Below are 18,505 nucleotides of genomic sequence, written 5' to 3'. Positions count from 1 at the left end.
AGAAAACTGCATATTTCTATGTGTCAAGCCTGGATATTCTGCTGCTGTTTGTAACAAAATAATCCGTATTTTAAAAATCTCATACAATAGAGCTTTACTTAGTCACCTCAGTATGAAATATTGTTCTTAATATGTGATTGACAACTGATCATCAACATCATTTTAAAACTCTGAGAACAACTATCGAGTTTATATTAATAAATGTCATGGAAAATCACAGGACATAATCTATATGTTCTACCTTTCTTTGATCTTCTCTGCTCGTAGCACTAACATTATAAACTATCCTTATTCGCCAAAGAATTGTCTCTTTCAAGACATTCATCACCACCTCTACCATACTTCAGCATATTTTATTACTAGGGAAAAAATTAAATATCCAAAGTGAAATTTGTATCATTTTAAGGATTTAAATCTTTAAAACAAGGTCATTCAGATCAAGAACTGAGTTTATAGTCACTATTTTCTGCTCTATCTAGGCATTGTCCAGAATTTTAATCATTAGATGCGCAATATTCTAGCTAATATAATTTAGGTAAGTTACATAATTATTTGCATGTGGAAAGCTTTAGAGATGGTCACGGGGGAATAGTTTCTTCCATTAATTTAATGAAATAGTATTAAATATAATATTCAATTTTAATTGATAAAAAATTAAATATCGTTTAGATATGATAATTATTTGAAGAAACAGGCTGGCTTTCATTATGAATATTTGAAAAATTCCCCTACCTGGTTAGGTCTTCCTCGTCTTTTCAAGAAAATAATCACAAAAATACAGAAATTTGCAACAACAGTCTGTAATCCTGATAAAGTTGCCATCACGTGATACAGTGTCAGGGAGGTGTTCCTGGTTCAGTACATTTTGAATCCCTGGAGGAAATTTGGTAGCCCGAGCATTAAAGGATGCTTGAGGTTGAATAGCAGAGCCAGGTGTGAAGCTGTAGGGACAATTCAATGGTGTCATCTGCCGTCCCTCTGTACCCGTACCTTCCGCAGTTATATGGGGATTGCGAATCCATTCCCGCGTTTTATAACACATGGCGTAGAAGGTGATCATTCCCATCACACTCTTGCTGTTATGTGTTATTAACACATGTGCTAGAAATTCCCGCGTTTTATAACACATGGCGTAGAAGGTGATCATTCCCATCACACTCTTGCTGTTATGTGTTATTAACACATGTGCTAGAAATATACAAGATCCACAGTTTCCAGCCTAGAAAACTGGGCAAAACTTCCTTCAGAAATGAAGGACAGAAAAACTTTCCTAGACAAACAAAAGCTAAGAGACTTCGTCACCACTAGACCTGCCTTACAAGAACTGATGGAAAAGGGTTCTTCAAGGTGAAATGAAAGGATGCTAATTAATTAGTAACATGATAACATACCACACACTGGTAAAGGTAATGATAGTGTAAAATTGAGAGTACTCTGATACTGTGATCTGGTGGAGAGTTAGCCACTTAACTTTAGTATCAAGGATATAAGACAGTCGTATCACAAATAACTTTAGCTACAGTGGAGTTTGGTGTCCTTGGAAAGTGATGTTTGAGAGAAGGAATAGTAGACGCTCAGGCTGGACAGGATAGATGAATAGAGTCAGATCTTTGGGAACACTGGACGTTAGTTCTAGGAGCTAGGCACTCGAATGCCACTGAAGGCCATTAAGTGGCCAGAGCTGTGCGTTAGATCCACTTGAGGGAATGCATATAGTGTATTGGATGGCTCAGTTTCCATTCATTTATTCATCATAAGCCAAATATTTGACAGTTAACTCAGTCTCAAATGAGGAGGCAGCTGCCCAGCTGTGGTCTTTATCTTCCGTTAGTACCTGTCTCCCTCACTCCTACTTGAGTGATGAACAAGCAACTTTTCAGCCCAGTAGCTGGTTATGGATATCTAATTGCTTAAACCTAAATGTTATGAAGGAAATATCTAGGAAATCTTTTGTACCAATAAGAAAGTTGCAAAAAAATGCATCAACTGAATAAACATAGTCCACCATGGTAGGCTGGCAGTATGCAATGCTTTTTCATGCCCACCTCTCTTGCTTACTTCTGCTTAGTTTTCCCTGAGATTTTCAGTTCTTCGATAACTATCTATCAAGAAGTAAAGTTTGGGGAAGAGACGTTATTGGTTACCTCCACAGTTGGACCCAAATAGTTTACCATTTACTTTCCGAGCTCGTGTGGACCCCAGTGTGTGTACGAGGGGACCGGCATGCACAGAGGCTCAGCTAACTCTTTTCAGTGCAGTCGGTTTTATTCTGATTCCGAATGCATAGCATGTATTGTTCACCAAATTTGATTTTCTCTCCTGTTCAATTACTCTTATGCTTTAATGAAAATTACAGATTCCAATTGTAGATTTTTTTACCCAATTGTAACATATATTTCACTTGGAAATTGTGAAAGGATCAGAGAATGTAAAGAAAACTGCATTTATGTAAAGTATCCTATTTTTATTTGATAAAAGATTCTAATAAATTGCACGATTGGTAAATATGTAACCGAGGAAATAATCAAGAATCTTCAGTAGGATATCATTTATTGTTCTTCTTATGTGAAAGAATAGAAAGGAGAAGATTTTCTGAATCCTTTCTTGAGAGTCCATCTAAGAAATACATAGTAATTCAAAGAATGAATTGTTAGGTGTGGAACAGATTTAAAACAAACAAACAAAAAAGCACCTAATTTCATCTACCCGCCTGTATGTTTTTGCAGTGTAACCTGCTTTATGAAATGTGACGCAAGCAGACACTTGAGAACTGCTTGCACACTGGGGTTTGTTGCACTTGGAATCCTAAATGTGACACATAAATCCAAGCTAGCCTTCAGGAAGGTGGGTGCTATCCCAAGGAGTGATCAGCAGCTGGCGGCAAGTGGTCAAATCTATGAGGTGTGAGTGAGGCCATTCTAATCGCCCACCAACAGGTGACTACATACACAGAGCCCAGTGTAGGTCCAGCGGTGCTGGCCCAAACCAGGAGATGCACTAAGAGTGGATGAACTAAGTCATAATTAAATCATCTTTCTGTACATCAATTATAATATTTTAATTTAATACATGCATGTAAATTAGGTTTAATTCTGCTTGTGGCTTTATTACCAGTGGAAATTCACTGCGAACTGACATTTAAAATATCAGCTTGAACCAACTCTATTATGACCTATATTTATGTACAATTTTTTTAAGGTTTAGCTATTTCACTGGAATAGTAGATATCATATTAAGATGCAGGAGTTAATTCCAAAACAATTTAAAATTTTTGCCTTATGATAACGTGAGAGTCATTCTAAGATTCTATTAATACTCTGTACCACAAGTACTGATTTTAATACCTACTAAGTTAAAACTCAAGTCTGGGAAATATTCTTAACCATGAGTGTTAATCATGATTAGCTTGTGTCATTTACTGGAAGAGTTGCATTTGATAAAGCATTTTGGTAGTCTCCCAAACTTCACAAATCAAAATGATCATATTAGTGTTGGCATCGAATGACAGATTTTGGATTCCCTTAATATTTTATAGATATCATCACCTGGTTAGTCTCCTTCCTTACTTTTCCAAATTCTCCTAAACTATGACACCAATGTTCTCTTATTTTAAAATCACTCAGGCTGCGCTTATAACAGGCTGCCGATAATTTAATCAAGTTTTTAAAATCAATTACATTATATACTATAAAGTATAACCTCATATTATCACTAAAGATGCAGAAAATGAAATCTGATTGCTTTCTCAGGTTATCTGTCACGAGTACCTAATGGAAACTTGCCAAGCAAGCTTTCTCACCAGACGATCTATATACCATACCAAATGTACTCACCAATGTTTTATGACCCCGGTGTTCAGTGATCATGGTTATCATTCTGGGTCCCACAGCATGAGTTTGTCCTATTGAAGAAAATGAAGCATTATCAAATATTAAACCTCTCATATTTCTCGATAACACTCAAAGGAACGACTAAGTTCTTATTCATCTCTGCATCTTAAAATTCTGTGCATTATCTACAAAGTGATATGTAGGGTTCTGGCAAGAGAATCTTAATGCTCTAGATATTTAGTGTGAATGTCAGAGCCTGTGATTTCTCCCATAATAAATTTCAATTGACTGGTGTCACTTACTGGAAAGGTTACATGTGATTGAATTTATGACCATTTGCTGCTGAACTCAGCTTATAAATTGCTAATGATTCTGGCAGATGATTCAGTTTCTTATGCCAGTGAAATATTTGAGGTTAATTAAATAGCCTCCATCACCTCTTTTCACCAAAATGCCAATGAACTGCTGAGAAGTTAAATAAATGTACTACTTGGTACCCAGTGATGCCAAATAAACCACACTAAGTCTGTACTTTACTGAGCTTATTATAATGATCTTCTAAAACACAGCATGAAGTATTGGATATTTAAACATCACTAAGTGGAGAAATTATTTAAAATATAAATGTTTTTTTCAGCACCATTGGACACAATCCTTTCAGATCAAAGTAAGAGTAAAACAACTTTAATAATATAGTTACTAGAGAATTCAGTTTTAAATATACAATGAGCTACAAATATAAGATCATAAATAAAATTCTTTGCAGACACAAAATACAGTTTTTCACTTCATGCAGATGCTTTAAAAGCATTTAAAATTATTGAACAAGTAAATAATTCAACGATTAAAATAATTCACATTTAACCTCAAAATTGTGTGGAACTACAGAATTCTGATAAATATTTTAAATAAAATCCTTAATGGATTTTCTTAAGAAAAAATATCTTTCAGCTCTCACTATATGAGGAAGTATTACTATTTTCCCATAGGTATAGTATTATATATAAATGCTGATAAAGTGACATTGGTCAAAATCATTGTGACTTATGTATATGAGATTATTTTCTTGTACATATTATACCCTTCTAAGTTTTTATTAGAATACTAGTTCTTTGTTTCTTTTTTTAAGGTGAAAAAATTTCTAACTAGAAGATTATGTTTACCAGTATGCCTTATACAGGAGTCAAAATTGAAATGTAAAAATATTATTTGCTACAGTTTCAAGGAAAACTTCTTAAGACTTTATCTGGAAGAAAGTCTGATTACTCTCCTTTCTATCTTTTTATTTTAGGAATTCTCAAGTTCTCGCCATCCAACTTGGATCTTAGTTGACCTTGAAGATAATGAGCAGAAAAATGACCTTGGAGCCACCTCCAGACTTATTTTAGGTAAGGATTTTTTTTTTAAAGTGTTGTATTATTTAGGTCCCTTATTTGGTCACTAAGTAACTGAACTGTATGCTAACTTATATAGCTAGCAAATAGTTCATAAATGCATCAGGTAGTATGCTAAAATGCTTCACTAAAAATATTAGCCATTAATTAATTGAGCAATAATTTGAAAGACAAGTAGTCAATGAATTTTCCTTTAATTTTTTGAGTTATTCCAAATAACAGTTTCCATATATTTACTTATCAGAATAGAATAGTGACTCATTTCTTACCAAATATTTATCGATGTACATTTGATTTTAACCTTATCAGCTCTTACCTATTCTGATCAAAGAATCAATGACTTTCAGACTCTGTATTCCTTTGACATTGTATTATCTACCTAAACTAGTTCACCCCACTGCAATGTTTTAAGTATTGTAGGGGTGGCTCTAAAACCATAATCTCCATCCCTTTCTTTTCAACAGAGTTCCAAAATAGTTCGAGTCCCTCTGTGTGGCTGGTGCTCCGCTCGGGGTATATAAACATAAACAAAACAGAATCAGTACCTGCACTTATAAGAGTTGCCAGGCTAGTATTCACCATAGATAGTAAACAAGTGAACAGATATCAGTTCATATTTGTAAATTTTGTCAAATGCTATGAATAAAAGTTGAGGGTTGTGCAATAGAGAGCAATAGGATGGAAAATAATTATATTTGTTAGAGAAGAGGTAATTATGAAGCGTGTACAAGACAGGGAGCTGTCTAGAAAAAGTGGCGAAACAGCACGTGAAAAGTCCCTAAAGACAAGGTAAATGACTCTGTTTCTGAAAGGATGATGCATAAAGGAAAGCCAGTTGGAACTCCTTCAAGTGCTTAGAGCAGGTAAGTGAAGGAACAAGACTCATTCCATTGAAAAGATTACTTTGACTGCTCTGTTGAGGAAAGATAAGATATTGGATTGGAATAAGCTCAGTAAGTTTGTTAAACTAAGCCAATAAGCATGAATGTTTATGCGAAATCCAGTATAATCAAATGGTTGGGGAAAAGTTCAAAATGTTTAAATCAGAAATTTTTCATTGTTTTTTTTTTTTTTTTTTTTTTACAGAGGGTTATTTTGTTATAAATGTGTGTGTGTACCTTAAGCAATTGCAGGTTTCTTCCCATTCTTATCTCCTTACTGTATAACATAAGATGTATTCACTATGTGCTGTAGCCTTTCAGTATTCTTAACTTGACGTTATAGTGTTTAGGTTATCCACTTATCAAGGACAGGGGACCTCACCCAAGGACTTTGCATTCTGGTCGAATCAAAGTGACTTCATGACATAGTAAATATGGAAAGAAGTGAGGAAGGACAGGGCATAAAAAATTACTGCTATATATTGGAAGATATATAAGTTTAGGGTAACGAATGGGGCTAAAGTTGTATTTTAGACTTAAATTTGATATGAGACATTCAAGTGGAGATTAAAAAAAAATGGTAATTATATAGTAAAGGGAAAAATTTTGAGTATTTCAGCCATGGGAATAAATGGGAAAAATATTAAATAAAAGGAGGCCACTCAAATACGAGACCTCTTCAACAGCCCCATAAAGGCATTAGAAATAAATATAGTAATTTAAATGCATTTTAAAATAAAATGATATATATATATATATATATCAACTGAAACAGAAATATTTTTTTCCTGTATTTTTTTTTTTTACTTCAAATTTTTATGTATCTTCTTAGAGTGTCTAGATTCTTTGCATTGGTATATATAACTGGCTAATAGAAAATCCGTTTAATAGAAACATCCATTTTAAATGAGCAGGGGCTGATACTTCAAGAGGCATAAATTTAATAAGTTGTGTTTTACTCTCTTCAGTGTACTGACACAATCACAGTCATATTTGATGCCTACACTCAATCTAAAAGCAAAAGCATAGAATTTCACATCTTTATTAAATATTACGACATCATTTTATATTACTAACATTTTATTCTCAGATCAAAGCTGTTTTAAATAACCTTTTGTCTCCATAAAAAGTACCTCATGAAGTACTTTTTATACTAATACTTCAAACTTATGCTGGTAACCGAGAATTATATACAGCAAACTTTCAGAAAACACCTTTTGATTGAGCTAACAGTGGAACGATGTGTACTCTCTCTGAAATCCATATCTCTGCCTTGTTAGCTCTTTTTGGTGTTTACTAGGGTCTGTTTGACCACTGAGTTATATATCCATCTGTCGCTTATACCTTTTCCACTCTGTTAAATTCCTAAGAGATTTTTTGTTCTTGTTCTCTTAAATTCTGTGGGCGGTTTGAAAACATTTCAATGACTCAACTCTTAAAAAAAAAAAATCCTGCATTTTACTGCTTTAACAAATGATGTCTTTTGAACATAAAAACAGTGAATTTAATCTGCATCACATTAATGAAATGTCAAAGAAAATACAACAATGCCAAAGGTTACTAACAGCTCCAGAATCCGGCATTTTTATGAGCAAAACGATGGATCAAGTTCATCCAGTGTAGTTAAGAGATTAGGTACTTCAGAAAAAGATTATGCAATCTATCTACTTTTCTTATTATGGAGTAAATCACAAACACTGATATTTTTAATATGCCAAATGCTGTAATAAACTAGTCATTCTCGCTTTTGCATAAATTCTAACTCAAATGTCAATGAGAACATTTCAGCAGTACATTAAAAATATATAATCCAAGTTAATGTGTGTTTCATTCTAGAAATGTTGCACTTATTTAATATTTGGAAACCTATTAATATACAAATAGAGCAAAGAAAAAAATCCGATGATGGTTAAATACAACATTGATTCTGGAAAGCTCTTCCTATACTCTAACATGATAAAGAGATTTATCTCAAACCAACATCCAAGCATGTAACATTGGGATGATTCTACAGCACTGTCATTCAGGGTGGACGAGCTGAACACAGGGCCATTGTCACTGCCACTTAGCAGTGGCATGGCATACTCTAACCATTACAATAACAGAGGAAATAGAAGTAAAGGAGGAAAGTAGCAAAGAAAATTATTTTTTTTCAAGCTCTATGATTGTCTCAAGAAACTAAAAAACTCAAGTAAATCAGCAGATTAATTCTATATCTATTGAGAGTAACAGAAGTTTTATATCAATAACAGCCCTCCATTTACTGGGAACAAGCATTTATTTGCATTTTTCACAATGGAATGGGCTCATTGATTGTTTTCCCTTAATATAACGACCGACGTATTTCTTTTTACAAAATAAAGAAAACATCGAAGCAGGTGTCCTTTATAAAGAAAATGCTAACAAATCACGTTCGTTACATACCTGTAACAGATGTGAGAATGTGAATGAGTCAGCCGAACTGGGTTTCGGCCAGATGTTCCCCATAAAGCATTTTTTACTCTTTTCAATTCTTCTTCATCACTCTACTTTCTCCCCAAACCCTCACCTCAGATCTGCACAGTTACTTCTGTTAACGGCCTCATGTGTACTTTTTTTTTTGTTCCCTTTTCTCCAGTTTCATATTATAATACACACATACAGACAAGCACACACACTTGTGTATACATACTTCTTTGCCACTATTTGCTTAATTGAAAAGTAAGGATCGTGTTAAACAGACCTCTACAGCTTTCTTTCTGCGCTTACTACAACACTGTCAAAGTCTCCCTGAATTTACTATTACAGCTCTTCCTCATTCGCTGAGTAGCTTTATAATATTTCTTGAAATCGTGCTCTATAGTTGACATAATGTTCCACATTTAAACTTTTTTGATACAGATATTCACTGTGATCCCAGTATCTTAGTTACCGTAGCAATGTACGCTAAGCACTCCTATACAGGTTTATTTCCATGTGGTACTTTGCTTCTGGCTCTGCTCCTTGATGCGCCACAAGGAATTTATTTTCAGCGTGTGACTCGGTGTCTCAGTTCACAGAGCCAGAGCCTGCAAATAGTTATTTCTCCATTTCCAAACACAAAGTACAGTTGACTCTTGAACAACATGGGTTTGAGCTCCATGGGTCCACTTATATGTGAGTCCCTTCAATAAATGTGTGTGTGTGTATATATTTATATATATATAAATATATACATATTTATATATATATATAAACAAATTCAATAAATTAAAACAAAAGACAGACTAGCACAAGGGGCGGAGCATGGAATCTGGAGTGTGTCACGCTTGGTGTAAGTGCCAGTTCTCCAGTGAACTTCGGATTGGTCACTAAGATGCTCTCAGTCACTGAGAGCCGAGGGCATCCATCCCAATAATACCTGGCTCAGAGGTTTTGAGAAATTGTGAAATCATGAATTTAATGTGCTCCCTTTATAGTAGATGATCCATCAGTAGAAGTTATTATATTTAGATTGTTCAAAATATATCCAGCATTTGTTCACTGTGTGTTTCTCCCATTGGGATAAAGTCCCCGTGATGGCAGACACTGTCCGCACGCCCAGAGAATTCCTTGTCATGTGCAGAACATTCAGTAAATGATTTCGAATAAATGGATGAATAAGTGAAAACGAAGAAGGGAAAATATCCCCCTTTATTTCTCACTGACAACAATGCTGAATAATGGCCATTAAATGATTATTGAGTTGGGATATCGATATTTTAATCAAAACGCATCCCTTAAAACATTATTATAAGATGTTCAGGGATTCAGAAGAATGGCTGTTGTTTAACCTATTGAGAAGCAGTCAGACTTGTTCTTCCATCAGCAAATTAAAGCTTTAAAAAGCGAAAAGAAAAAAATGAAGAAAAAAAAAGGAACTAAAGTTAAGGTGATAAATTAATGCCAAAGAACCTGTGAATACTGATGAATTCCCTGACATTCCAGCTACCCTATTATTTATTATAATTCTAAATAAGATTTCCTTCGCCCTTTTTAAAAGATGAATGACTCCAAAATTATGTCCCAGGACCTCTCTCTCTTATTATCTAGCAATTTTCTCCTTTTGGCTCATTTTGGAAAACAAAACAGAACAAAAAAGGATGTCAGATATTTGCATGCTCACAGGTACATATCTGCCATTTTAATGGTTGAGTCAGGTAGCAACTTTGATTTCCGGTTATCTTAAAAACACATCTTTAAGCTGTAACTCCCCAGTTTAACCACAGCTCAGTTTCTTTTCCTGACAAATAAATTGCCCTAGGAATTTCAAGGAGCAGCACAAACAAAAACAGCGGCAACAGCAACAAACCTAATGCTAGAGATCGTGTCCTTCTTTAAATTATAGATTTGGAGACGCTCGGGGATAGAAAGAACCTTAAAGATTTTTTTCTTGCCCAAATCACTAAAAAGAAATTTATTCAGCATAAATAATCCCCTCTTTCAAATTGTTATTCAGATACTACAGTTGAACCAACAAAGGTTTGAACTGTGCGGTCCACTTATTTGTGGATTGTTTTCAGTAAAAACAAACAGTGCTGTAAATGTATTTTCTTTCCCCTATGATTTTCTCAATAACATTTTCTTTTCACTAGCTTGCTTTAGTATAAGAATACAGGATATATTATGTATTTAAAACTTTTGTTACTTGACACTTTACGTTGTCGATAGGGCTTCTAGTCAATAGTAGGCTATTAATAGTTAGGTTTTGGAAATTCAGGCTGCACAAGGATTTTTGACTGTGTAGGAGTCAGCACCTGGGCCATGCCATTGTACAAAGGTCAACCGTATTTGAATATCTCTGGTGATCAGAGTTCCATGAGGGTTTTTTTTTCCCCCTTAGTGCTGTGTCCTCAAAACCAAGAAAAGGCTTTGCACATAGTGAAGGTTCAGTAAACATTTTTTGGAATGAATGAGGGCTAATTACCTTCTGCAAACTCATTTTTTAAATTATTTTTTAAAATTTTCCTCAGTGATTTCATAAAAAGAAAAAAAGAAGAAGAAAGTATGACTGCAGTAGAAAAAAAGATATGAAGAAGCAGATACCACAAGGAACAGTTAAGTCGTGCATGTTTTTTTTGTCAATATAGATCAATTACCTGATGTTTAATACATATAAGGGATTCCTTTAAATTCATATGTTATAACATATTAGCAGTTCTCTTTTGATAAATATTTACATTGTATCACATTTTTGTTATTATTAATGACACTTGATAAATATCCTTGTCCTTACATTGTTCTTTGGCTATGTGATTCAAGAAGGGATTTGATATAAATTACTAAATTGCCCTCTCAAAAACCTTAGATCAATTTACGTTCCTGCCAAAATTGCATTCGTATGCCAACACTGGACGTTATCTGTATTTTAATCTTTGTATAGCCGATAGCTGAAAAATAGCATTTCACTGTTACACGTGCCGCATAATACACGTGATCAAGAGCAAAGACTTTGCAGTGGGGTTTCCTGGGCAGAAGTCTTTGCTTCACCGCTCAGTAGATATGGACCCTTAGTCCACTCCTCTGAGTCTCAGCTTTTTCACACATAAAATGGGGTTGAAAATAATGTATACTGTATAGAGATCTCTTGAAATTCAAGGAGGTAATATGTGTAGGTGCTTTGTTTTTTTTTTTCAAGTTATTTGGTTGTGTTCATTTTATCGTTGCCAATGTTAAGTACAATTTCTTCTCAGGAATAATATGGTTAGCTAATATTGTCTATTTCAGTCTTCATTTTATATACATAAACAAATCTAAAAGGTACTGGAACAAAAAAGGAGAGACTTTATTCAGGCGAACAGTTTGCAAAATGGGGAGATGCAGCCTCTAGTCGAAGCCAGGAGTGTGTCCCACCAAGACAAAGAGAGGTCATCTTTTATCCAGAAAGCTCCCGCTCAGGTTCACAATTAAGTCCATTTTATGTAAAAGAGATATCCAAATTCCTGTGGTTCTGATTGGCCTGACTTTTCATGGTCCTGATTAGTTGGTGTTATGTGTACTGATAGGTTGTTATGCAGCAGTTCTGATCAGATGGGACTGATCTCAGTCCATTGGTTGAAAGATAAAACCAGGAACTTTGTTATAATAATTTGACTCAGCCAGGTAAACGAACAGGATCTAGTGCAGGAATCTGGGAATTTAATTGAAGATTTCTTTCTGGCATACAAAATACTCAAGAAGCCCCTGTCCATAGATGGCAGCCAGACTCTCCTTATTTATAAAATGTGGTCCCTTGCTTGACCATGGGGAGTTCATCTTAGCAGATATATTTCTTCTCAACATTCATGTCAAACAAATCTTTCTTTTTGGGTCCAGATGTGTATGTCTGGATGTATAATAGATGTATACTATTTATCTGTCTATGTATCTAAAATACTACAAATATACAGTCTTTTTGCCCATACCGATGTTTTCTCTTTTGATTATTGTATGCATTTGCTAGGGCTGCCATTGCAAAATATCACAGAGTAGATGACTTAAACAACGGAAGTCTATTTGCTCTCAGTTCTGGAGGTAGGAAGTCCAAGATCAAGATACTGGCAGGTGTGATTTCTTCTGAGGCCTCTCCTGGACTCCCACAATGTCTCGCTGCATCCTCACATGGCCTCTTGCCTGTGAGTGCGTGAGCATCCCAGATATCTGTGCGTTTCTCATAGGGACAGAGTCAAATTGCATCACGACTCCACTCCTACAACCTCATTTAACCTCAATTGCCTCTTTGACGGCCCTATCTCCAAATAGAGTCCTGGGGACAGAACTTCAACATTTTGAAGGGACATAGTTCAGTACATCGGAGTCACTTTAACTACTTTATCCCATGTAATATGTTTGTTTTAAGGAACTTTTTGAAAACATTTTAATGGAAGTTAAATACATAAAGAAGAGTTCACAAATAAGCATATAGTTCAATCCATTACCAGGAGGCGAATGCCCAGGGCTACCAATATCCACCTCGAGAAATGATGTGTGACCGACACCACAGAATCTCCCGCCCTTCCTTTTTCTCCCTAAACACAATGCCTCCTTTCTCCCCTGTTTCGAATTTTAAACAAATGAATAATATCCACTTATTTAGGTCTGCTTTTATGTGGTCGGTGTCGTAGTTACGAAATCCATCTGTGCCATGGCATGAAGGTATCGTCATTCATTTTCATCGCCAAGTAACATTTTCTTGAAAAATTTAACACCCGCATCATTATTAGCGAACTTTTATGTTATTTCTAGTTTGAACGAAAAGTAATGCCGCCGTAATAATTCTTACACGTGTCGTTTGGTACACTCTAGCACACATCACCGTTGGGCATAGACTTCAGACGGAATGGTTGGGTCAAAGGATGTTGTGTTTGATCAAATGTATAGGAATGATATCAAAGTGTTTTTCAAAGGAGCTGTACAAATTTGCACTCTCCCTGGTGATGTTCGAGAGTTCTAGTGAGTCTCCATCAGCAACTACTACTGTCAATCCTTTTCCCTTGGGACTTTCCGGTGGATGTGTAGTAGTATCTTATTTTTGGTGTTAAGTTCATTTTGCCCTGATTAATAATTAGTTTAAATTATTTTTATACACCTATCCATTTGAAAAATAAGAATATTTTAAATGTTTATGTAGTTAAGTGTGTTTATTTATGATTCCTGGTTTTTAAAGCATCATAGAAAATTCTCCAAGTCTAAAGATTTTTTCTTTAAATTTACCTGTGTTATCCTCTAGCATTTTTTTCATTGTTTTAATATTTTGTATTTAAATATTTGTTCCTCTTAGAATTAATTGTCATATAAATTTGCAGGTAGAAATCAGATTTTTGTTAGTCCAAGTATGTTTTATTGGTTGGGCTAATCTTGGTTAGATTAACCTTAGTTTTCTTACCTACTGACTGAGAGTTTAACTTGTCATTGGAGCTGATTCTTTTTTTCCATGAGTACATTATGAAGCATTTGCAGAAAGCTGTGTCTATGGGATAGCTATGAAAAACTTGAAAGAATTTTTCTTGTTAAATATGGACTGTGTTTTCAGTATGGTAGTGTCATGCCAATTCAACCTTTCATTCTGTCTGATTCCTCACTTAATATTTGAGAGAATCACAGGATATTCTGGAAATGGACTTCTCTGATACCTCCCTATCATGTGTCAGACACCTAGCTCTTTCTGTAGCTCTTAAAAAATAGCCGTATTATTGTTATTATATTTTCATCTTTCTCATTTTTAGGACGTGTCTATTATTTTCGGTCTACCCTAAATCTCTTGTGTTACAAGTAAGAAATCCAGGACACTAGAGTTTAAATTTCTTTAGGTATATTATTCTATAATTAGTCTTATGAATTAATCTGATATTCTCGATCCCATAATATTAATCAGAAAATGAAATATTTATTTAATGATCTCACCGAGGAAAAATGAAATATGTGTCTTTAACTATTTAGTCCTCATATAATAAAAGTTATATTCTGAGGTAATGATGGCTGAAACGTGGTAGGGTTCAATAAATGTATTTGCATGAATGAATGAGTGGACTGAGCTCGTAGTGGAAAATGTGTTCAGGATCCTTATCAAGAAAGTCATTAATCTCGTTCATAAATATTCATATGTTTGGCGTGTTGTAGGAATTTGGACTATGGAGCTAGAAGGTAGAGTGCCGAAGACATAGACAGCTAAAGACAAAATTGCAATTAGTTTTTTGGGACTGGAGTCAACGCTTTAAATATACACTTAGAATAGAATAGATGGTTTGTAAGGTATGGCCACCCCGCCCCCCCCCCAACAAAAAAAAGCAATGTTATAAAAAAAACCCTTATTTATAAATGTTTCAACAGAGCCCTTTTAACACTCATTCCTGCGATCTAAATTTTCAAGGATAAAGTACTAGTCTCGGCTCTGATAAGATCTCCTCTCGTACCTTCCTGGGGGCCTCTTTCTAATCATTTTCTCTCAAGCTAGGTCAGGTGTCCTTCCTCTCCTCCCCCAAACCACCTTGGTCTGTCTCTGCAGTTAAAATTACTGTAGCATTTTCAGTCAACACGAGCATGTTTTTGTCTATGTTCTCCACAGAAGCCTATGAGAGCAGGGCCTACTGTGTTTATATTTATGTTCTCAGCACTTCTGCATACTACTTGGCACACTGTTAATCTACTGTTTCAGAAGGGTATAACAGAACCCACTTTGAATTGAAGGACCGAGAGAAATAATTCCATGCGTAGACTATGTAAAAGACCTCACTATAAGTATGGATAATAGCTGAGGTTTATTTAGCATTTAGTATGTCTAGGCCACATACGAGAAGGTGTATTAGTTTTTAGGGCTCCCATATCAAATTACCACACACTTGGTGGCTTAGAACAAAGTAACATTATTTTGCCACAGTTCCAGAAGCCAGAAGTCTGAAAACAAGGTGTCAGCAGAAGTTGCGGCCTCCCCTTATGTCTTTGCTGAATCCTGGAAATAAAAATATTTTAGAGTTCCCTAGGTGATTCTCAGTCATAGAGAGGTGGGAAAATTGCTATAACGTGGAACCTCCTCCAGGACAGAAAGAGCTTAGCCCTTGGATTTTTAAGTCCAGAGGCTGAAACTTTGAACCTGAGAACCCTCACACATATTACTTAAACAACGTCTCAGTTTCTTCACGTTCAAGATGAAGACTGTTACATTGTTTATTGTGAGGAGTAAATACGGAGACATGATTCATAAATACTGATAACACCTACCATTTTCTCAGCATCATAATCGTCTTTTTCATGCATTATTTGTGTATTTCTGTCATATTACAGAAGCTTAATAATAGATTCTTATTTTTCTATGCAGCCTGTGTTCCAAAACATTGTGCGGTATAACTTGAATAAGACAAGACACTTTTCTCCCTAAAGTCTTTACGGAAGCATATTCAGTAAATCATACTGCTTTTCAAAAGGGGCCAAAAAGGGAATCGGTGTACTAAGAATACAATAAAACGTAGGCACCCTAGGTATTGAAAGAAGCCGAAGTCATGGGGAGAGCAGAACGGGCCAGGAACCTTCGAGCAACGCCTTGGCTTCCCCATGAATGCGTGATGATTTTCCCGAAGTCAATAGAGTTCTCTGCCACGCAAGAGGCATTATAATATGGGGAGAGCGATGCTTGCTCAACATTCTTAAAATGTGTAAACAAAAGCACTAAGAAATCGAAAGTAGTGGCACACTCTAGCAGCAGCAACACAGAACACCGTCCAGTGGGTAAGAGGAGAGCTGGGCGGGTGGGGGCGGGGAACACGGGAGGTGTGGGGTGGGCGGGGCCTGTTGATGGGCAGCTGGGAACGAAGTCACCGCAGAGCTACAGTGCCCCCCGCGCTGTCCTTTCCGTGGTCCTTGTAGAGGATGTTGCCATTTATCTTGTTTCTAAATGCTTCCCAAGCCAGTCTTTTAAATTTTTTTGTATCCAGGATCCAAGAAAGTTTAAAAAATTTTCGTTGGAGTATTTTTGTGCACTTGCATGTGGCGCCTAACGAAATTAGTCAAAATAACATCTTCTACCAAATATAGTTAATATGCCATTAAAAAAGTATCACTTGTCTAATATTCTTAGAGAAACATATAGTTTCGAAAGTAGTGATGCCCCCAGGAACTTGACAAAGATGCGAATAAATTAAATCCAGTAATCATCTGATGTTAAATAAACATATATGTAACTTCAATTACAATGTTTTCAAAGATGTGGCATATAATATATTTTAAGTTTATTATCACAATTAAATTTTATTGGAGCATTTAACTTATTAACTTTCAAAATAGGCCACTCTATATATTTATGGCTAGCTTTTTGATCAAGTGGATTAATAAGAAATACTCACATAGGCTAGAATAGATTTTTAACCTTTTCTCCAAATTTTGTCTTGAGTCAAAATCTTCTAGAACTTTAAAGAAGTTAAAGCAAAATTTCACTTTTACTACTTTTTTTTATTGTCAATCCCTCAGTGCTTTCAGATAATAAGCAAAGCAGGAGCCAGAAATGTTGAAAGGCTGTCAAACAGGTTTTCTCATTGAATTTCCAATCTAAACAGAAATCTTATAAGGAAACTGCTTTCACAGTATCTCAGAAAAGTGTGGAGAGTTTAAATAGAATCCCAAAGATTGAATGATTATTTAAAACAATCCCCAAGTCACCTGAGGTTATCTATGTTGTCATTTAGTCCTTTTTTCTTTTTTTAATAGAGCAAAAGGTACTGAATATAAAGCATTTCCATTACTGTATATAGTTAGTAAAATACTAATTTTGTAAGTCATAATTGGTAGAGTTAGTAAAGTGAAAGAAGCCAAGTTTCTCAGAGTTCTTCATTGTTTACTAATGTTGTTTAATTCTGTTTTCTTCATGCTTGAGATTTCTTGTTCTTTAATAAGAGCCCATGTTGCATTTTAGTTTGCTAATCTAATATCTTGGACATTGAGCACAGATTTTTTTTTTCTTTCCTTTTTTGCCCTATCAACATTGCACATAAGAATACAAGGTTTTGAATTATGTAGCATATATTGTTTTTTGGAAACTGGCCTTGAAAATGGCTTGTTAAAGACTCTGAGTAATGCAGCCTCCTAAATTTATTTAACACAGTATGCCGCAAATTTTTTTATCACGAAACGTTTTTTCTTATAAAAGGGTCCCCCCAAATAGTAATATCATCCTTCATTAAAAACAAATAGTCGCAGACAAAGTATTTCTTTCCCTCTCCCCTATAACCCTTTCGAAATGTCAGTGAAAAGCGTGAAAGGGTAGAAAATGCCCAATAGTGAAGAACAGAGAGTGGGTGTCGTCAGCTTGTCGAAGCTGCATTGAATTTGTGGAGAATGGCGCGCAGATGGAAAGGTGTTGACATATAATTAAAACCGAGGAAGAAAAGACCCAGAAGACACCCCTGTGAGGGACACAGGATTCGTTTTAGAATCCCGGAGAGCCAAGATGCCCAGAATCCTGGGAGAGAGACGGAAAAAGGACAGGGCCAATGGGGAAGCGCTGGTTCATCTGAGTCTGCAGAGAGCCTCGCCCGCCCCTACAGCCTTGCTTCTTGCCCCTGGGTGCTAAGCGATTCGCAGTCCAGCCATTTTCCCCAGGCAAAGCCAGGACACTGTATACATTCTAAAAAGAAACAGAAGAGGAAAGATTTCTTTAAAATTAAAATGTGATTTCTTAAAAAAAAATAATAATAATCGAATGTCCATTTAAAGCACCAAGGTAAAAATCAAAGTGTTTTCCAAAATATTCAGCCTAAAGGTTATAAGTCAGAAACCATGAAAGGAATAGAACAGTAAAAAGGTGACAAATATGTTAAGAAGTCCACCATTAAGGACATCGGTCGTACTTATATTCATAAACCTTACCTACACTGTTAGAGTAGAGTGTGAATATTTTAGACCTTCTCAGTAGGAAAATAATAGGAGAGCTGGCAGA

At 35.4% G+C, this 18,505-nt stretch overlaps 1 long non-coding RNA gene across 2 annotated transcripts in view; it reads left to right on the top strand.

Moving 5' to 3' along the window:
• LOC107498966 overlaps positions 1 to 18,505 on the top strand; it is a 501,046-nt gene that overhangs the window by 59,166 nt on the left and 423,375 nt on the right. For both annotated transcript variants that reach the window (XR_004955409.1, XR_004955410.1), the window contains exons 2-3: positions 5,122 to 5,218; positions 11,076 to 11,159. This is a non-coding gene — a long non-coding RNA (uncharacterized LOC107498966). The remainder of the gene's footprint in view (positions 1 to 5,121; positions 5,219 to 11,075; positions 11,160 to 18,505) is intronic.

Source organism: Rousettus aegyptiacus, unplaced genomic scaffold, assembly GCF_014176215.1.
Source record: "Rousettus aegyptiacus isolate mRouAeg1 unplaced genomic scaffold, mRouAeg1.p scaffold_m13_p_18, whole genome shotgun sequence".
Taxonomy (NCBI): Eukaryota; Metazoa; Chordata; class Mammalia; order Chiroptera; family Pteropodidae; genus Rousettus; species Rousettus aegyptiacus.
This window is presented reverse-complemented; position numbering and strand designations above follow the sequence as displayed.